Here is a 21,527-nt window from a genome sequence, read left to right as displayed (position 1 = left end):
AAATCTAAAAGAAAATAATAATAAATAAAAAAGTCAATTTCCTAAAGAAAATGTGTGTTCTTGCTAGCTTGTCTTAAAGTATTTATGGTTGTGAAATAAGTTATAGTAGTGGTAGTCACTGCAGTAGTAATGGAAGTGAATGGTTATAGTTGGGAAAAGTAGGTAGATTGAAAAATTGATAGATTGGATAGGATAGCCAGAACATGTCAACGTTGGTTTGTGTCTCTAGCTTGAATGGCTCAAGAGTTACTATTATTGTTGGTAGGTTATTATATACTAGTTTATATTTGTTTGAATTAGTATAGCTTATAACATTTTGAAAATGTTAAAGTTGTTTTAAAAGTTTGTAGCTAAAATGGTTAAGGAGCAGCAGCATTTTAAATGTTTACCACTGTGTTCCCATGATTGGCATTGAATCCATAAAGTGATATGGTAATTTATGCAAATTATATCATTACAGTTTATAAACGTTTTAGAAAATGTGAAGCTTTTGACAAGCAATCTAAGATGGGTCAGTCTGTACATTTCAACGTTGGTTTGGTCTTTGTAGCATAAATAGTTCAAGAGAAGAGGCGTAACCAAATATTTCTCATTAAAGCCTATGGAGATTTTATGCAACTTTAAAATGGTTATAGTTCAACAAGTATAAATAGTATAAAAAAGCTGAATAAAAGCAATCTAAGTTGGGTCAGTCTGAAAATATCAATGTTGGTTTGGTGTTGAAATGCATTGGTAGCTGATTTAAATATTGTTGTACGTCTAAAGGTATTAATGCAAAAAAATATTTTCTCAAGTAATCTAAGTTGGTTCCGTGTTCATAGCTTGAAGCGTTTAGGTGCTAAAACAGGCTAAATGAATCAAATAATTAGAAGAAGTATGTAATAAATATAGTGGTCTTGCCTTCAGCAAGCACACTAATAAAAATAGATTGGATTTATATAGCGCCTTTCTACCAACTGAGGTACTCAAATACATTTTCTAAAGAAAGGCTGACATTTTGAATGCTTTATGAAATATCAGTATTTAATGACACAAACACGGATATACATGGTTCTTCGCTTCAAAGGTTCCTTGATTGACAAAGTGTTAATTGAATTGCATAAAATAATTATACTAAATTATCTTGCTTACCTAGTTGTTGATGTCACTGAAGTCATAGAAGTTGAGGTAAAAGTTGCAGTTGTCGTTGTCAAGGTAGGAAGTACGATTGTGGTTGTACTTGTAGATGCTGCAGTTGTAGTCATTGTAGGAGCAGCAGTTGTGGTTGTTGTTGTAGGACCTGCAGTTTTAATTGCCGTAGTAGAAGCCACAGTGGTGGTGGTGGTTGTTGGGGCAACAGTGGTTGGCAGGAGACATAGAATATAAATGAAAATACATTTTAGGGGGGATTATAGACTTGTAATATGTCATATACAGTACCATAGATGTGAAAGTGTTTTTTCGAGATTAAGTATTTTTCGAGATTAAGTATTACGCATATTTGACATGGTGTTTGATAACTCACCGTAATAACAAACAGAAATAGCAACAAAAGCAGCATACCTGAGACTTTAAAGACTTCCTCTAGAAAAGCACTAGGGAGGTTGATGTCTTCCTTTTTGTATACATACATCACGTCTGCCCTGATTTGAGTGCCAACAGTACTGTGGACGTAAAAATTGGTTTTGTGTGAGAGTTGAACATATTCCCTCCATCCTGTTTAGCTGTACAAACAGCAGCTGTATGACATCTGCAGACATTCTAAAGAGAGCAGTTGAGAAAGCTGGGTTGGTTCACGGACATGACGTTGTACTTACGTGAAGTTGGGTTTGGGAAAGTCAAACTGTTTGCCGTCTGGTTTACAAAGAATATCATGGAGCTAAAAGGGGACAAAACACCAAGTTGTCAATTACTATCATGACCTGAACATGACCATGGATGTATCTTATGTAAAGAGGTATCTTACTAGGCTGTTAATTGAATCCTCTATCTGGCTGTAGGTCTCATTGGTGAGAGTGAGGCTATTGCTTTGCGACTCCATGGTTACATTGGTTATTTTGAAACCAAGATCGACGGCAAATGAAGTATCTGTAAGTTCTGTGAGCACACAAAACAATGGTCACTATAGCAACAGACATAATGAACTGCTACAGTTTAGGAGTTTCAACATTAGAAAACATTCAAGAAGTATTTACATAGCGGAAGCCGTTGAACGTTTACCTATTTAAAAAAAATTATAGAGTGGAAATAAATGTCTTCATGATATAAGCCTAATTTATTAAACTCACTGATATAAGTTCCATTCTGGAAGGTGGTTTGAGTGTTTGTCTGATTGTTGAATTGAAGATACAGTTGCTTGTCGACGACACCAAGGACATCATCCTTAGTGGGGACTGGTGTGTTGAGCTGGAACATCAGTCTAACAAAAAACATCACTGTGCCAAATCTAAAAGAAAATAATAATAAATAAAAAAGTCAATTTCCTAAAGAAAATGTGTGTTCTTGCTAGCTTGTCTTAAAGTATTTATGGTTGTGAAATAAGTTATAGTAGTGGTAGTCACTGCAGTAGTAATGGAAGTGAATGGTTATAGTTGGGAAAAGTAGGTAGATTGAAAAATTGATAGATTGGATAGGATAGCCAGAACATGTCAACGTTGGTTTGTGTCTCTAGCTTGAATGGCTCAAGAGTTACTATTATTGTTGGTAGGTTATTATATACTAGTTTATATTTGTTTGAATTAGTATAGCTTATAACATTTTGAAAATGTTAAAGTTGTTTTAAAAGTTTGTAGCTAAAATGGTTAAGGAGCAGCAACATTTTAAATGTTTACCACTGTGTTCCCATGATTGGCATTGAATCCATAAAGTGATATGGTAATTTATGCAAATTATATCATTACAGTTTATAAACGTTTTAGAAAATGTGAAGCTTTTGACAAGCAATCTAAGATGGGTCAGTCTGTACATTTCAACGTTGGTTTGGTCTTTGTAGCATAAATAGTTCAAGAGAAGAGGCGTAACCAAATATTTCTCATTAAAGCCTATGGAGATTTTATGCAACTTTAAAATGGTTATAGTTCAACAAGTATAAATAGTATAAAAAAGCTGAATAAAAGCAATCTAAGTTGGGTCAGTCTGAAAATATCAATGTTGGTTTGGTGTTGAAATGCATTGGTAGCTGATTTAAATATTGTTGTACGTCTAAAGGTATTAATGCAAAAAAATATTTTCTCAAGTAATCTAAGTTGGTTCCGTGTTCATAGCTTGATGCGTTTAGGTGCTAAAACAGGCTAAATGAATCAAATAATTAGAAGAAGTATGTAATAAATATAGTGGTCTTGCCTTCAGCAAGCACACTAATAAAAATAGATTGGATTTATATAGCGCCTTTCTACCAACTGAGGTACTCAAATACATTTTCTAAAGAAAGGCTGACATTTTGAATGCTTTATGAAATATCAGTATTTAATGACACAAACACGGATATACATGGTTCTTCGCTTCAAAGGTTCCTTGATTGACAAAGTGTTAATTGAATTGCATAAAATAATTCTACTAAATTATCTTGCTTACCTAGTTGTTGATGTCACTGAAGCCATAGAAGTTGAGGTAAAAGTTGCAGTTGTCGTTGTCAAGGTAGGAAGTACGATTGTGGTTGTACTTGTAGATGCTGCAGTTGTAGTCATTGTAGGAGCAGCAGTTGTGGTTGTTGTTGTAGGACCTGCAGTTTTAATTGCCGTAGTAGAAGCCACAGTGGTGGTGGTGGTTGTTGGGGCAACAGTGGTTGGCAGGAGACCTAGAATATAAATGAAAATACATTTTAGGGGGGATTATAGACTTGTAATATGTCATATACAGTACCATAGATGTGAAAGTGTTTTTTCGAGATTAAGTATTACGCATATTTGACATGGTGTTTGATAACTCACCGTAATAACAAACAGAAATAGCAACAAAAGCAGCATACCTGAGACTTTTAAGACTTCCTCTAGAAAAGCACTAGGGAGGTTGATGTCTTCCTTTTTGTATACATACATCACGTCTGCCCTGATTTGAGTGCCAACAGTACTGTGGACGTAAAAATTGGTTTTGTGTGAGAGTTGAACATATTCCCTCCATCCTGTTTAGCTGTACAAACAGCAGCTGTATGACATCTGCAGACATTCTAAAGAGTGCAGTTGAGAAAGCTGGGTTGGTTCACGGACATGACGTTGTACTTACGTGAAGTTGGGTTTGGGAAAGTCAAACTGTTTGCCGTCTGGTTTACAAAGAATATCATGGAGCTAAAAGGGGACAAAACACCAAGTTGTCAATTACTATCATGACCTGAACATGACCATGGATGTATCTTATGTATAGAGGTATCTTACTAGGCTGTTAATTGAATCCTCTATCTGGCTGTAGGTCTCATTGGTGAGAGTGAGGCTATTGCTTTGCGACTCCATGGTTACATTGGTTATTTTGAAACCAAGATCGACGGCAAATGAAGTATCTGTAAATTCTGTGAGCACACAAAACAATGGTCACTATAGCAACATACAACATGAACTGCTACAATTTAGGAGTTTCAACATTAGAAAACATTCAAGAAGTATTTACATAGCGGAAGCAGTTGAACGTTTACCTATAAAAAAAAATTATAGAGTGGAAATAAATGTCTTCATGATATAAGCCTAATTTATTAAACTCACTGATATAAGTTCCATTCTGGAAGGTGGTTTGAGTGTTCGTCTGATTGTTGAATTGAAGATACAGTTGCTTTTCGACGGCACCAAGGACATCATCCTTAGTGGGGACTGGTGTGTTGAGCTGGAACATCAGTCTAACAAAAAACATCACTGTGCCAAATCTAAGAGAAAATAATAATAAATTAAAAAAGTCAATTTCCTAAAGAAAATGTGTGTTCTTGCTAGCTTGTCTTAAAGTATTTATGGTTGTGAAATAAGTTATAGTAGTGGTAGTCACTGCAGTAGTAATGGAAGTGAATGGTTATAGTTGGGAAAAGTAGGTAGATTGAAAAATGTATTGATTGGATAGGATAGCCAGAACATGTCAACGTTGGTTTGTGTCTCTAGCTTGAATGGTTCAAGAGTTACTATTATTGTTGGTAGGATATTATATGCTAGTTTATACTTGTTTGAATTAGTATAGTTTATAACGTTTCGAAAATGTTAAAGTTGTTTTAAATGTTTGTAGCTGAAATGGTTAAGGAGCAGCAGCATTTTAAATGTTTACCACTGTGTTCCCATGATTGGCATTGAATCCATAAAGTGATATGGTAATTTATGCAAATTATATCATTACAGTTTATAAACGTTTTAGAAAATCTGAAGCTTTTGACAAGCAATCTAAGATGGGTCAGTCTGTACATTTCAACGTTGGTTTGGTCTTTGTAGCATAAATAGTTCAAGAGAAGTGGCGGAACCAATATTTCTGATTAAAGCCTATGGAGCTTTTATGCAACTTTAAAATGGTTATAGTTCAACAAGTATAAATAGTATAAAAAAGCTGAATAAAAGCAATCTAAGTTGGGTCAGTCTGAAAATATCAATGTTGGTTTGGTCTTGAAATGCATTGGGAGCTGATTTAAATATTGTTGCAGTACCAAAGGTATTAATGCTAAAAATATTTTCTCAAGTAATCTATGTTGGTTCCGTGTTCATAGCTTGAAGTGTTTAAGTGCTAAAGCGGGCTAAATGAATCAAATAATTAGAATAAGTATGGAAGAAATCTAGTGGTCTTGCCTTCAGCAAGCACACTAACAATAATAGATTGGATTTATATTGTGCCTTTCTACCAAATGAGGTGCTCAAAGAGCTTTTCCAAAGAAAGGCTGACATTTTAAATGTTTTATGAAAATATCAGTAGTTAACGACACAAGTACGGATATACATGGTTCTTCGCTTCAAAGATTCCTTGATTGACAAAGTGTTAATTGAATTGCATAAAATAATTATACTAAATGATTTTGTTTACCTAGTTGTTGATGTCACTGAAGCCATAGAAGTTGAGGTAAAGGTTGCAGTTGTCGAGTTAGGAAGTACAATTGTGGTTGTACTTGTAGGTGCTGCAGTTGTAGTCATTGTAGGAGCAGCAGTTTTGGTGGTTGCTGTAGCACCTGCAGTTTTAAATGCCGTATTAGAAGCCACAGTGGTGGTGGTGGTTGATAGAGCTGGAGTTGCCATTGTTGGAGCTTCATTTGTAGTTGTCATTATGGCAGCTAATGTTGTTGTTGTCATAGTAGAATCTACAGTTCTGGTGGTTATAGGAGCTGCAGTTATAGTTGTGGAAGTATGAGCTTCTATGGTACTGTTGGTAGTAGGAACAGTGGTAGTTCTCGTAAAAGCTGCAGTTGTGGTTCTCATAGTAGGAGCTGTAGTTGTGGTTGTCGTAGCAGGAGCTGCAGTTGTGAATGTCGAAGGAGCTTCAATTATGGTTGTGGTGGGAGCTGCAGTGGTACGTTTTGCAATTGTTGTTGTAGTAGGAGCTGCAGTTGTTGTCATATTAGGAGCTACAGTTGTTGTTGTAGGAGCTGCTGTTATGGTTGTGGTAGGAGCTGCAATTGTTGTAGGAGCTGCAGTTGTGGTTGTCATAATAAAAGCTGCAGTAGTGATTTTCAAAGGTGCTACAGTTGTTGTTGTAAGAGCTGAAGTTATTGTAGTAGGAGCGGTTGTTGTGGTTGTCATAGTAGGTGCTGCAGTTGTAGTGGTCATAGGAGTGACAGTTATTGTAGTAGGAGCTGCATCAGTGGTTGTCGCTGGAGCTACTGTTGTGGTTGTCGTAGGAGCTACTGTTGTGGTTGTTGTAGCAGCTACTGTTGTGGTTGGTGTAGAAGCTAGAGTTGTGGTTGTTGAAGGAGATGCCTTTGTAGTGGTCGTTGTAGTTGCTGCAGTTGTAGTGGATGTAGGAACTACAGCTGTTGTAATCAGAGCAGCAATTGTGGTTGTCGTAGTAGGAGCTGTGTTTGTTGCTGTAGAAGCTGCAGTTGTTATCTTCAGATATGTGGTTGTTGAAGAAGCTGCACTGGTTGTTGTAGGAGCTACTGTTGTGGTTGTTGAAAGAGCTGCTGTTTTGGTTGTCATAGGAGCTACAGTTGTTATTGTAGGTGCTGCAGCTGTGGTTGATGTAGGAGCTGCATTTGGGGTTGTCCTAGGAGCTGCAGCTGTGGTTGTCGTAGGAGCTGCAGCTGTGTTTGTCATAGGAGCTGCAGCTGTGGATGTCATAGCAGCTTCCGTTTTTGTAGTAGGAGCTGCAGTTGTGGTTGTCGTAGGAGCTGCAGTTATAATAGGAGCTACAGTTGTCTTTGTAGGTGCTGCAGTTGTGGTAGTCGTAGCAGCTACAGTTGTGGTTGTTGAAGCAGCTACTGTTGTGGTTGTCGTAGGAGCTGGAGTTGTGGTTTTCAAGGGAGCTACATTTGTTGTAGTAGGAGCTTTAATTGTGGTTGTCGTAGGAGCTGCAGTTGTAGTTGTCGTAGTTGCTGCAGTTGTAGTGGTCGTAGGACCTAGAGAGGTTGTAGTAAGAGCTGCAGTGGTTGTCGTAGCAGCTGTTGTTGTGCTGGTTGAAGGAGATACAGTTGTTGTATTAAAAGCTTTAGTTGTTGTTGTAGTTACTGTAAATGTAGTGGTCGTAGGTGCTACAGTTGTCGTAGGAGCTACAGCTGTTATAGTAGGAGGTGCTGTTATGGATGTAGCTTTAGCTGCAGTTGCGGTTGTCGTAGGAGCTTCAGTTTGAGATGTCGTTGTAGGTGCTGCAGTTGTAGAAGTCGTAGGAGCTACAGTTGTCATTGTAGTAGTAGGAGTTGCAGTTGTGGTTGTCGTAGGAGCTTCAGTTGTAGTTGGAATAGTAGATGCTGCTGTTGTAGTAGTCATAGGAGCTTCAGTTGTAGTTGTCGTAGCAGGTGCAGCAGTTGTGGTTGTCGTAGGAGTTTCAGTTGTAGTTGAGGTAGTAGGTGCTGCAGTCGTAGTGGTCGTGAGACTTATAGTTGATGTCGTAGAAGCTACAGTTCTCATTGTAGTAGTAGGTGCTGCTGTTGTGGTTGTCGTAGGAGCTTCAGTTGTAGTTGTCGTAGTAGGTGCTGCTGTTGTAGTGGTCGTAGGAGCTACAGTTGTTGTTGTAGAAGCTACAGTTGTTGTTATAGGTGCTTCAGTTGTAGTTGTCGTAGTAGGTGCTGCTGTTGTAGTGGTCGTAGGAGCTACAGTTGTTGTTTTAGAAGCTACTGTTGTTGTTATAGGTGCTTCTGTTGTAATGGTTGTAGTAAGTGTTGTGGTTGTCATTGGAGCTTCAGTTGTCGTTGTAGGTGCTTCTGTTGTAGTGGTCGTAGGAGCTACAGTTGTTGTTTTAGAAGCTACAGTTGTTGTTATAGGTGCTTCTGTTGTAATGGTTGTAGTAGGTGTTGTGGTTTTCATTGGAGCTTCAATTGTTGTTGTAGGTGCTTCTGTTGTAGTGCTCGTAGGAGCTACAGTTGTTGTTTTAGAAGCTACAGTTGTTGTTATAGGTGCTTCTGTTGTAATGGTTGTAGTAGGTGTTGTGGTTGTCATTGGAGCTTCAGTTGTCGTTGTAGGTGTTTCTGTTGTAGTGGTCGTAGGATCTATAGTTGTTGTCGTAGAAGATACATTTGTCATTGTAGTAGTAGGTGCTGCAGTTGTGGTTGTCGTAGGAGCTTCAGTTGTAGTTGTCGTAGTAGGTGCTGCTGTTGTGGTGGTCGTAGGAGCTACAGTTATTTTTGTAGAAGCTACAGTTGTTGTTATAGGTGCTTCTGTTGTAATGGTTGTAGAAGGTGATGTGGTTGTCGTTGGAGATTCAGTTGTCGTTGTAGGTGCTTCTGTTGTAGTGGTCGTAGGATCTATAGTTGTAGTAGGAGCTGCAGTTGTGGTTGTCGTAGGAGCTGAATTTGTAGCTGTTGCAGTAGGTGCTTCAGTTGTAGAAGTCATAGGAGCTACAGTTGTCGTTGTAGGCGCTTCTGTTGTAGTGGTAGTAGGATCTAAAGTTGTTATTGTAGGTGCTGCAGCTGTGGTTGATGTAGGAGCTGCATTTGGGGTTGTCCTAGGAGCTGCAGCTGTGGTTGTCGTAGGAGCTGCAGCTGTGTTTGTCATAGGAGCTGCAGCTGTGGATGTCATAGCAGCTTCCGTTTTTGTAGTAGGAGCTGCAGTTGTGGTTGTCGTAGGAGCTGCAGTTATAATAGGAGCTACAGTTGTCTTTGTAGGTGCTGCAGTTGTGGTTGTTGAAGCAGCTACTGTTGTGGTTGTCGTAGGAGCTGGAGTTGTGGTTTTCAAGGGAGCTACAGTTGTTGTAGTAGGAGCTTTAATTGTGGTTGTCGTAGGAGCTGCAGTTGTAGTTGTCGTAGTTGCTGCAGTTGTAGTGGTCGTAGGACCTAGAGATGTTGTAGTAAGAGCTGCAGTGGTTGTCGTAGCAGCTGTTGGTGTGCTGGTTGAAGGAGATACAGTTGTTGTATTAAAAGCTTTAGTTGTTGTTGTAGTTACTGTAAATGTAGTGGTCGTAGGTGCTACAGTTGTCGTAGGAGCTACAGCTGTTATAGTAGGAGGTGCTGTTATGGATGTAGCTTTAGCTGCAGTTGCGGTTGTCGTAGGAGCTTCAGTTTGAGATGTCGTTGTAGGTGCTGCAGTTGTAGAAGTCGTAGGAGCTACAGTTGTCATTGTAGTAGTAGGTGCTGCAGTTGTGGTTGTCGTAGGAGCTTCAGTTGTAGTTGGAATAGTAGATGCTGCTGTTGTAGTAGTCATAGGAGCTTCAGTTGTAGTTGTCGTAGCAGGTGCAGCAGTTGTGGTTGTCGTAGGAGTTTCAGTTGTAGTTGAGGTAGTAGGTGCTGCAGTCGTAGTGGTCGTGAGACCTATAGTTGATGTCGTAGAAGCTACAGTTCTCATTGTAGTAGTAGGTGCTGCTGTTGTGGTTGTCGTAGGAGCTTCAGTTGTAGTTGTCGTAGTAGGTGCTGCTGTTGTAGTGGTCGTAGGAGCTACAGTTGTTGTTGTAGAAGCTACAGTTGTTGTTATAGGTGCTTCAGTTGTAGTTGTCGTAGTAGGTGCTGTTGTTGTAGTGGTCGTAGGAGCTACAGTTGTTGTTTTAGAAGCTACTGTTGTTGTTATAGGTGCTTCTGTTGTAATGGTTGTAGTAAGTGTTGTGGTTGTCATTGGAGCTTCAGTTGTCGTTGTAGGTGCTTCTGTTGTAGTGGTCGTAGGAGCTACAGTTGTTGTTTTAGAAGCTACAGTTGTTGTTATAGGTGCTTCTGTTGTAATGGTTGTAGTAGGTGTTGTGGTTTTCATTGGAGCTTCAATTGTTGTTGTAGGTGCTTCTGTTGTAGTGCTCGTAGGAGCTACAGTTGTTGTTTTAGAAGCTACAGTTGTTGTTATAGGTGCTTCTGTTGTAATGGTTGTAGTAGGTGTTGTGGTTGTCATTGGAGCTTCAGTTGTCGTTGTAGGTGTTTCTGTTGTAGTGGTCGTAGGATCTATAGTTGTTGTCGTAGAATATATATTTGTCATTGTAGTAGTAGGTGCTGCAGTTGTGGTTGTCGTAGGAGCTTCAGTTGTAGTTGTCGTAGTAGGTGCTGCTGTTGTGGTGGTCGTAGGAGCTACAGTTGTTTTTGTAGAAGCTACAGTTGTTGTTATAGGTGCTTCTGTTGTAATGGTTGTAGAAGGTGATGTGGTTGTCGTTGGAGATTCAGTTGTCGTTGTAGGTGCTTCTGTTGTAGTGGTCGTAGGATCTATAGTTGTAGTAGGAGCTGCAGTTGTGGTTGTCGTAGGAGCTGAAGTTGCAGTTCTCGTAGTCAGAGATTCAGCTGTAGAAGTTGTAGGAGCTACAGTTGTCATTGTAGTACTAGGTTCTGCAGTTGTGGTTGTCGTAGGAGCTAAAGTTGTAGTTGTAGTAGTAGGTGCTGCTGTTGTAGTAGTCATAGAAGCTACAGTTGTCATTGTAATAGTAGTTGCTGCAGTTGTGGTTGTCGTAGGAGCTTCAGTTGTTGTTATAGGTGCTTCTGTTGTAATGGTCGTAGGATCTAAAGTTGTTGTAGTAGGAACTGCAGTTGTGGTTGTCGTGGGAGCTGAAGTTGCAGTTGTCGTGGTAGGTGATTCAGTTGTAGAAGTCGTAGGAGCTACAGTTGTCATTCTAGTAGTAGGTGCTGCAGTTGTGGTTGTCGTAGGAGCTTCAGTTGTAGTTGTAGTAGTCATAGGAGCTACAGTTGCCATTGTAGTAGTAGGTGCTGTAGTTGTGGTTGTCGTAGGAGCTTCAGTTGTAGTTGTAGTAGTCATAGGAGCTACAGTAGTCATTGTAGTAGTAGGTGCTGCAGTTGTGGTTGTCGTAGGAGCTTCAGTTGTAGTTGTAGTAGTAGCTGCTGCTGTTGTAGTAGTCATAGGAGATTCAGTTGTAGTTGTCGTTGCAGGTGCAGCAGTTGTGGTTATCGTAGGAGTTTCAGTTGTAGTTGTGGTAGTAGGTGCTGCAGTCGTAGTGGTCATGAGAGCTATAGTTGTTGTCGTAGAAGATACAGTTGTCATTGTAGTAGTAGGTGCTGCAGTTGTGGTTGTCGTAGGAGCTTCAGTTGAAGTTGTCGTAGTAGGTGCTGCTGTTGTAGTGGTCGTAGGTGCTACAGTTGTTGTTGTAGAAGCTACAGTTGTTGTTATAGGTGCTTTTGTTGTAATGGTTGTAGTAGGTGTTGTGGTTGTCGTTGGAGCTTCAGTTGTCGTTGTAAGTGCTTCTGTTGTAGTGGTCGTAGGATCTATAGTTGTTGTAGTAGGAGCTTCAGTTGTGGTTGTTGTAGGAGCTGCATTTGTAGTTGTTGTAGTAGGTGATTCAGTGGTAGGGGGTACAGTTGTCATTGTAGTAGTAGGTGCTGCAGTTGTGGTTGTCGTAGGAGCTTCAGTTGTAGTTGTAGTACTAGGTGCTGCTGTTGTAGTAGTCATAGGAGCTTCAGTTGTAGTTGTCGTAGCAGGTGCAGCAGTTGTGGTTGTCGTAGTAGTTTCAGTTGTAGTTGTGGTAGTAGGTGCTGCAGTCGAAGTGGTCGTAGGAACTACAGTTGTTGTCATAGAAGCTACAGATTTCATTGTAGTAGTAGGTGCTGCAGTTGTGGTTGTCGTAGGAGCTTCAGTTGTAGTTGTAGTAGTCATAGGAGCTACAGTTGTCATTGTAGTAGTAGGTGCTGCAGTTGTGGTTGTCGTAGGAGCTTCAGTTGAAGTTGTCGTAGTAGGTGCTGCTGTTGTAGTGGTCGTAGGTGCTACAGTTGTTGTTGTAGAAGCTACAGTTGTTGTTATAGGTGCTTTTGTTGTAATGGTTGTAGTAGGTGTTGTGGTTGTCGTTGGAGCTTCAGTTGTCATTGTAAGTGCTTCTGTTGTAGTGGTCGTAGGATCTATAGTTGTTGTAGTAGGAGCTTCAGTTGTGGTTGTTGTAGGAGCTGCATTTGTAGTTGTTGTAGTAGGTGATTCAGTGGTAGGGGGTACAGTTGTCATTGTAGTAGTAGGTGCTGCAGTTGTGGTTGTCGTAGGAGCTTCAGTTGTAGTTGTAGTACTAGGTGCTGCTGTTGTAGTAGTCATAGGAGCTTCAGTTGTAGTTGTCGTAGCAGGTGCAGCAGTTGTGGTTGTCGTAGTAGTTTCAGTTGTAGTTGTGGTAGTAGGTGCTGCAGTCGAAGTGGTCGTAGGAACTACAGTTGTTGTCATAGAAGCTACAGATTTCATTGTAGTAGTAGGTGCTGCAGTTGTGGTTGTCGTAGGAGCTTCAGTTGTAGTTGTAGTAGTCATAGGAGCTACAGTTGTCATTGTAGTAGTAGGTGCTGCAGTTGTGGTTGTCGTAGGAGCTTCAGTTGTAGTTGTAGTAGTAGGTGCTGCTGTTGTAGTGGTCGTAGGAGCTACAATTGTTGTTGTAGAAGCTACAGTTGTTGTTATAGGTGCTTCTGTTGTAATGGTTGTAGTAGGTGATGTGGTAGTCGTTGGAGCTTCAGTTGTCGTTGTCGTAGCAGGTGATTCAGTTGTAGAAGTCGTAGGAGCTACAGCTGTAGTTTTCGCAGTAGTTGATTCTGTTGTAGAAGTCGTAGGAGCTACAGTTGACATTGTAGTAGTAGGTGCTGCAGTTTTGGTTGTCGTAGGAGTTTCAGTTGTAGTTGTGGTAGTAGGTGCTGCAGTCGTAGTGGTCATAAGAGCTATAGTTGTTGTCGTAGAAGATACAGTTGTCATTGTAGTAGTAGGTGCTGCTGTTGTAGTGGTCGTAGGAGCTACAGTTGTTGTTATAGGTGCTTCTGTTGGAATGGTTGTAGTAGGTGTTGTGGTTGTCGTTGGAGCTTCAGTTGTTGTAGTAGGTGCTTCAGTTGTAGAAGTCATAGGAGCTACAGTTGTCGTTGTAGGGGCTTCTTTTGGAATGGTTGTAGTAGGTGTTGTGGTTGTCGTTGAAGCTTCAGTTGTTGTTGTAGGTGCTTCTGTTGTAGTGGTCGTAGGATCTATAGTTGTTGTAGTAGGAGACACAGTTGTGGTTGTCGTAGGAGCTTCAGATGTAGTTGTAGTAGTCATAGGAGCTACAGTTGTCATTGTAGTAGTAGGTGCTGCAGTTGTGGTTGTCGTAGGAGCTTCAGTTGTAGTTGTAGTAGTAGGTGCTGCTGTTGTAGTGGTCGTAGGAGCTACAATTGTTGTTGTAGAAGCTACAGTTGTTGTTATAGGTGCTTCTGTTGTAATGGTTGTAGTAGGTGATGTGGTAGTCGTTGGAGCTTCAGTTGTCGTTGTCGTAGCAGGTGATTCAGTTGTAGAAGTCGTAGGAGCTACAGCTGTAGTTTTCGCAGTAGTTGATTCTGTTGTAGAAGTCGTAGGAGCTACAGTTGACATTGTAGTAGTAGGTGCTGCAGTTTTGGTTGTCGTAGGAGTTTCAGTTGTAGTTGTGGTAGTAGGTGCTGCAGTCGTAGTGGTCATAAGAGCTATAGTTGTTGTCGTAGAAGATACAGTTGTCATTGTAGTAGTAGGTGCTGCTGTTGTAGTGGTCGTAGGAGCTACAGTTGTTGTTATAGGTGCTTCTGTTGGAATGGTTGTAGTAGGTGTTGTGGTTGTCGTTGGAGCTTCAGTTGTTGTAGTAGGTGCTTCAGTTGTAGAAGTCATAGGAGCTACAGTTGTCGTTGTAGGGGCTTCTTTTGGAATGGTTGTAGTAGGTGTTGTGGTTGTCGTTGAAGCTTCAGTTGTTGTTGTAGGTGCTTCTGTTGTAGTGGTCGTAGGATCTATAGTTGTTGTAGTAGGAGACACAGTTGTGGTTGTCGTAGGAGCTTCAGATGTAGTTGTAGTAGTCATAGGAGCTACAGTTGTCATTGTAGTAGTAGGTGCTGCAGTTGTGGTTGTCGTAGGAGCTTCAGTTGTAGTTGTAGTAGTAAGTGCTGCTGTTGTAGAAGTCATAGGAGCTTCAGTTGTTGTTGTCGTAGCAGGTGCAGCAGTTGTGGTTGTCGTAGGAGTTTCAGTTGTAGTTGTGTTAGTAGGTGCTGCAGTCGTAGTGATCATAGGAACTACAGTTGACATTGTAGTAGTAGGTGTTGCAGTTGTGGTTGTCGTAGGAGCATCAGTTGTAGTTGTTGTAGTAGGTGCTGCTGTTGTAGTGGTCGTAGAAGCTACAGTTGTTGTTATAGGTGCTTCTGTTGTAATGGTTGTAGTAGGTGATGTGGTTGTCGTTGGAGCTTCAGTTGTCTTTGTCATAGTAGGTGATTCAGTAGTAGAAGTCGTAGGAGCTACAGTTGTAGTTGTCACAGTAGGTGATTCAGTTGTAGAAGTTGTAGGAGCTACAGTTGTTGTTATAGGTGCTTCTGTTGGAATGGTTTTAGTAGGTGTTGTGGTTGTCGTTGAAGCTTCAGTTGTTGTTGTAGGTGCTTCTGTTGTAGTGGTCGTAGGATCTATAGTTGTTGTAGTAGGAGCCACAGTTGTGGTTGTCGTAGGAGTTGTATTTGTAGTTATTGTAGTAGGTGCTTCAGTTGTAGAAGTCGTAGGAGGTACAGTTGTCATTTTAGTAGTAGGTAATGCAGTTGTGGTTTTCGTAGGAGCTTCAGATGTAGTTGTAGTAGTCATAGGAGCTACAGTTGTCATTGTAGTAGTAGGTACTGCAGTTGTGGTTGTCGTAGGAGCTTCAGTTGTAGTTGTAGTAGTAAGTGATGCTGTTGTAGTAGTCATAGGAGCTTCAGTTGTAGTTGTCGTAGCAGGTTCAGCAGTTTTGTTTGTAATAGGAGTTTCAGTTGTAGTTGTGGTAGTAGCTGCTGCAGTCGTAGTGGTCGTAGGAACTACAGTTGACATTGTAGTAGTAGGTGCTGCAGTTGTGGTTGTCGTAGGAGCTTCAGTTTTAGTTGTCGTAGTAGGTGATTCAGTTGTAGAAGTCGTAGGAGCTACAGTTGACATTGTAGTGGTAGGTGATGCAGTTGTGGTTGTCGTAGGAGCTTCAGTTGTAGTTGTAGTAGTAGGTGCTGCTGTTGTAGTGGTCATAGGAGCTACAGTTGTTGTTATAGGTGCTTCTGTTGGAATGGTTGTAGTAGGTGTGGTTGTCGTTGGAGCTTCAGTTGTTGTTGTAGGTGCTTCTGTTGTAGTGGTCGTAGGACCTATAGTTGTTGTAGTAGGAGCCGCAGTTGTGGTTGTCGTAGGAGCTGCATTTGTAGTTGTTGTAGTAGGTGCTTCAGTTGTAGAAGTCGTAGGAGCTACAGTTGTCATTGTAGTAGCAGGTTCTGCAGTTGTGTTTGTCATAGGAGCTTCAGTTGTAGTTGTAGTAGTCATAGGAGCTACAGTTGTCATTGTAGTAGTAAGTTCTGCAGTTGTGGTTGTCGTAGGAGCTTCAGTTGTAGTTGTAGTAGTAGGTTCTGCAGTTGTGGTTGTCGTAGGAGCTTCAGTTGTTGTTGTAGTAGTAGGTGCTGCTGTTGTAGTGGTCGTAGGAGCTACAGTTGTTGTTATAGGTGCTTCTGTTGGAATGGTTGTAGTAGGTGTGGTTGTCGTTGGAGCTTCAGTTGTTGTTGTAGGTGCTTCTGTTGTAGTGGTCGTAGGATGTATAGTTGTTGTAGTAGGAGCCGCAGTTGTGTTTGTTGTAGGAGCTGCATTTGTAGTTGTTGTAGTAGGTGCTTCAGTTGTTGAAGTCGTAGGAGCTACAGTTGTAATTGTCGTAGTAGGTGATTCAGTTGTAGAAGTCGTAGGAGCTACAGTTGTAATTGTCGTAGTAGGTGATTCAGTTGTAGAAGTCGTAGGAGCTACAGTTGACATTGTAGTGGTAGGTGATGTAGTTGTGGTTGTCGTAGGAGCTTCAGTTGTAGTTGTAGTAGTAGGTGCTGCTGTTGTAGTGGTCATAGGATCTATAGTTGTTGTAGTAGGAGCCGCAGTTGTGGTTGTTTTAGGAGCTGCATTTGTAGTTGTTGTAGTAGGTGCTTCAGTTGTAGAAGTCGTAGGAGCTACAGTTGTCATTGTAGTAGCAGGTGCTGCAGTTGTGGTTGTAGTAGGAGCTTCAGTTGTAGTTGTAGTAGTAGGTTCTGCAGATGTGGTTGTCGTAGGAGCTTCAGTTGTTGTTTTAATAGTAGGTACTACTGTTGTAGTGGTTGTAGGAACTACAGTTGACATTTTAGTAGTAGGTGCTGCAGTTGTGGTTGTCATAGGAGCTTCAGTTGTAGTTGTAGTAGTAGGTGCTGCTGTTGTAGTGGTCGTAGGAGCTACAGTTGTTGTTGTAGAAGCTACAGTTGTTGTTATAGGTGCTTCTGTTGTAATGGTTGTAGTAGGTGATGTGGTTGTCGTTGGAGCTTCAGTTGTCATTGTCGTAGTAGGTGATTCAGTTGTAGAAGTCGTAGGAGCTACAGTTGACATTGTAGTGGTAGGTGATGCAGTTGTGGTTGTCGTATGATCTTCAGTTGTAGTTGTAGTAGTAAGTGCTGCTGTTGTAGTGGTCATAGGAGCTACAGTTGTTGTTATAGTTGCTTCTGTTGGAATGGTTGTAGTAGGTGTGGTTGTCGTTGGAGCTTCAGTTATAGTTGTTGTAGTAGGTGCTTCAGTTGTAGAAGTCGTAGGAGCTACAGTTGTCATTGTAGTAGCAGGTGCCTCAGTTGTGGTTGTCGTAGGAGCTTCAGTTGTAGTTGTAGTAGTAGGTTCTGCAGTTGTGGTTGTCGTAGGAGCTTCAGTTGTTAATGTAGTAGTAGGTGCTACTGTTGTAGTGGTTGTAGGATCTACAGTTGACATTGTAGTAGTAGGTTCTGCAGTTGTGGTTGTCATAGGAGCTTCAGTTGTAGTTGTAGTAGTAGGTGCTGCTGTTGTAGTGGTCGTAGGAGCTACAGTTGTTGTTGTAGAAGCTACAGTTGTTGTTATAGGTGCTTCTGTTGTAATGGTTGTAGTAGGTGATGTGGTTGTCGTTGGAGCTTCAGTTGTCATTGTCGTAGTAGGTGATTCAGTTGTAGAAGTCGTAGGAGCTACAGTTGTAGTTGTCGTAGTAGGTGATTCAGTTGTAGAAGTCGTAGGAGCTACAGTTGACATTGTATTAGTAGGTGCTGCAGTTGTGGTTGTCGTAGGAGCTTCAGTTGTAGTTGTAGTAGTAGGTGCTGCTGTTGTAGTGGTCGTAGGAGCTACAGTTGTTGTTATAGGTGCTTCTGTTGGAATGGTTGTAGTAGGTGTTGTGGTTGTCGTTGGAGCTTCAGTTGTTGTTGTAGGTGCTTCTGTTGTAGTGGTCGTAGGATCTATAGTTGTTGTAGTAGGAGCCACAGTTGTGGTTGTCGTAGGAGCTGCATTTGTAGTTGTTGTAGTAGGTGCTTCAGTTGTAGAAGTCGTAGGAGCCACAGTTGTCGTTGTAGGGGCTTCTGTTGTAGTGGTAGTAGGAACTAAAGTTGTTGTAGTAGGAGCTGCAGTTGTGGTTGTCGTAGGAGCTGAAGTTGCAGTTGTCGTAGTAGGTGATTCAGTTGTAGAAGTCGTAGGAGCTACAGTTGTCATTGTAGTAGTAGGTGCTGCAGTTGTGGTTGTCGTTGGAGCTTCAGTTGTAGTTGTAGTAGTCATAGAAGCTACAGATTTCATTGTAGTAGTAGGTGCTGCAGTTGTGGTTGTCGTAGGAGCCTCAGTTGTAGTTGTCGTAATAGGCGCTGCTGTTGTAGTGGTCATAGTAGCTACAGTTGTTGTTTTAGAAGCAACATTTGTTGTTATAGGTGCTTCTGTTATAATGGTTGTAGTAGGTGTTGTGGTTGTCGTTGGAGCTTCAGTTGCCGTTGTAGGTGCTTCTGTTGTAGTGTTCGTAGGATCTATAGTTGTAGTAGGAGCTGCAGTTGTGGTTGTCATAGGAGCTGCATTTGTAGTTGTTGTAGTAGGTGCTTCAGTTGTAGTGGTCATTGGAGCTACAGTTGTTGTAGTAGGAGCTGCAGTGTTTGTCATAGAAAGTGCTGTAGTGGTTGTCGTAAGAGCTATAGTTTTAGGAGGAGCTGTAGTTGTGGTCGTTGTAGTAGGTGCTGCTGGTGTAGTTGTCGTAGGACCTACAATTGTAGTAAGAGCTGCAGTGGTTGTCGTAGGAGTTGTTGTCGTAGTAGCTACAGTTGTCATAGGAGCTTCAGTTGTGGTCATTGTAGTAGGAGCTGCAGTTGTGTAAACTGCAGTTGTGGTCGAGACTCCATGGATAATCCAGCATAAAAACACTGTGGTTTATCAGAAGAATGGTTAATATATTTATTGCTCAAAATATCAATATTTCTAAGATTACCCTTCATCAGCAATTTGCAGTTTTTTACATCTTTATATACAATAAACAATTATAATTTGTTGCCACATAAATTACATACTGAAATAAATCCCTTGATTGTTAATAATATTACCTATAATACCTTATTGAGATTACCACACTTTAGTTGTATTTTTTGTTTGTTTACAAGATGGCACATTTTTCATTACAGATGTGTGGTAATATAATTCAAATAATATACGTTACAGCAGTGTGGTAATGTTTACCGCTTACAATTCATTCATTTTCCTTTTTAATATTTTGGAAATGTATTTAATCGAGGTGTGACATTTGACAGTAGACTAGGCAAAATGTAGAATTGCCCCCATGAAATGTCAAATTAAACATATTTTGAAAAAATCAGATGCATTGTAGCATCATATGCAAAGAATATGTACATCATTGCTCATTATTATAATTACATTATCCAAATGTACATGGTCTATTCTGTCACCATCTTGCCTTTTTGGTATGATTCGGGTTGGCATGAAGTTAACAATTAGTAAAAAAATAAGTTAGAAACACAGAATGAAATTCAATTCACTACATACCCGTGGTGAAAAAAGTAGCTGTTAGTTTCTGTGTCTTCATTTTGAACTCAGTTGATGCAGTGGTTTTCTGAATAGAAAGAAAAGTATACATTTTATTGACAGGTCATATGAACCACTATTAACGTGCAACAGTGGACACTTTTCAATTTAATGTGTAACTTGGTAAGGAAACTTATGCACTTGAACTCATTTAGGTGTGCCAGATCAAGAGGTGTATATAATTATGCATTCAAGACATCTCAGTGAATAAAAACTTCTATGGTTTTATCGTGGAGTAGCTTGGGAAGAATAAGGCAACAAAATGTGAAAACATTGCAAGGGTGTGAATAATTTCACCATAGGCACTATAACTGCTGTAAACATGGATTTATACACCCTAATGAAAATATACAGAAAAATCCAGATTAATTCCATGAGTAATCAGCCTTTTGCTGCATCACTTCAATCATGTTACTTCATAAAAGAGTAAAAGTAATTTAGAATATTCAAACGGTCTGCCAGCGCACAGCAATTCACTCTGAATTCTATACATATTCTGTAACAGTAATAGGTATAGTTAATTAAAAATGGAGTAAAAAATATATATAACACATAATACGTGAAATAATATAGTAAAATCCACATTAGCGTTGCATTTTTTCAAGAGAAAACAGCCTTTTACTGCTTAAAAACAATAGTATATAAATTTGGCTATCATAAAGCTCACAAATCCAATATCTATATTCTTCAAAGGATGAGAAAATAATAAGAAACCCGAACACTGCTCTTGCTAGTATAACTGCTCTATATTAAGCTTTACGTATCGGCCGCAAGGCCTTCGTCAGAGCTTTTGTGAGTGTTTTTCATTTGCACCCTTATGTAGACATTGCTCCACCCACATCCATTCAATGCATCGAATGGGGTTGGAGTATAAGGAAAACAAGCATATGTTACCAAATATAACAATGTGCATTTCATAAGTATTCTAATAATTCTAATAAAGTGTGCACATAAAATGTATTAAACAAGACTGTGAAACCACAATGAGGACATCGACCTATCAAGTAAGTTTTCATAAATCATTGTGTACACTACGAGATAAAACGTCAGAGTAATCTGAAGTGGCGGCTATAACTCATGTTCACATTTACAACATAACATGAATGGGCATTTCATCATTAAGACCTTTTGGCTATAATGTCTGCAGGGTGAAAATCCAAAAACATTCTCTTTTTCTCAGAGTATTATTTATATCACCTCCCCGGTCTGATATCTTGACTTTCTCTATGCCACAAAATCCAAAGGTAGAAATGTCATATTTTTGGTCATTCAAATGTACTGCGACTGGATAATCCCTGTCGTTTCTCTTGATTGAACTTTTATGTTCAATAGTTCTCTGTTTGAGAATGTTATGAAATCTCAATTTAATCCATTATAAATCCAGGCTGTAACACGACAAAATGTGGAATAGGTCAAGGGGTATGAATACTTTCTGAAGGCACTGTAAATCATGTAACTGTTACTTCATAAAAGAGAAAATAATTTGAAGTTATTAAATGGTCTGCCAGCAATTCACTCTGAATCCTATACATATTCTGTAACAGAATAGTAGTTGTAGTTCATCAAAAGTGTATGGGTGTTCACATATAACACATACATAATAACCATCATCTTCATAGTTTCAATGTTTTTGCTTTACATGATCAATTTAGGATTGTGATCCTTTCTTATAAGACCATTTTACCCTATTATATTTGTATGGATTTCAATTTTTTTAAATAAAAGCTTTTCTATTTATATATTCCATTATACAGTAAAGGTTATTACTTACCTACAGCAAAGACTTCAATGCCAGCCTCGTATTTCAGTAATTTCTCCAAATATCAATTGAGTAAGGTCTTGGTTAATGACAATAAACAATCACAATATCTAGCTTCTATCTGCTCTAAAATCGCATTATCTGTCTAGTTATGCTAGCCATTTCAAGCTTACAATTGAACTGTTCATATGTATACTGTCATGCCAATGTATTTCTAGTTTCTATTTATATTACTATAGGGCTGGTTTGATGCCACACATTGTTTGTCTTTCAAGTGACGTAATATTTTGGGAGGCACTAAAGATATTAAGTTAAAGGTGATGAAAAAAGGGAGTGACAATGGATGGGCAGAGGAATGCACGTGAGAGGTATTTAGGTTAATAATGTTTTTGTTTTTTTCACAGATACTGACGTTGTATGGAAAACTGGTTAGGTGTTCTGTCAAAAAATGTTGGGAGGGACAAAAGATAATCTGAAAAAAGGGAGGTGCGAAGATGGGCAGGTGAATCTCTTTGAGAATATAATAGCAGTTTTGA

General features: G+C 39.9%; 1 long non-coding RNA gene across 1 annotated transcript; it reads right to left on the bottom strand.

Moving 5' to 3' along the window:
* Positions 1-16,832: 16,832 nt before the first annotated feature.
* On the bottom strand, positions 16,833-21,191 carry LOC311108785. Its single transcript, XR_014610535.1, has 3 exons — positions 21,004-21,191; positions 19,194-19,260; positions 16,833-18,559 (listed from the first exon to the last, which is right to left on the bottom strand). It is a non-coding gene; the product is annotated as an uncharacterized lncRNA (long non-coding RNA).
* Between the last annotated feature and the right edge of the window lie 336 nt (positions 21,192-21,527).

This window comes from Coregonus lavaretus, assembly GCF_964263955.1.
Source record: "Coregonus lavaretus genome assembly, chromosome: 3".
Taxonomy (NCBI): domain Eukaryota; kingdom Metazoa; phylum Chordata; class Actinopteri; order Salmoniformes; family Salmonidae; genus Coregonus; species Coregonus lavaretus.
This window is presented reverse-complemented; position numbering and strand designations above follow the sequence as displayed.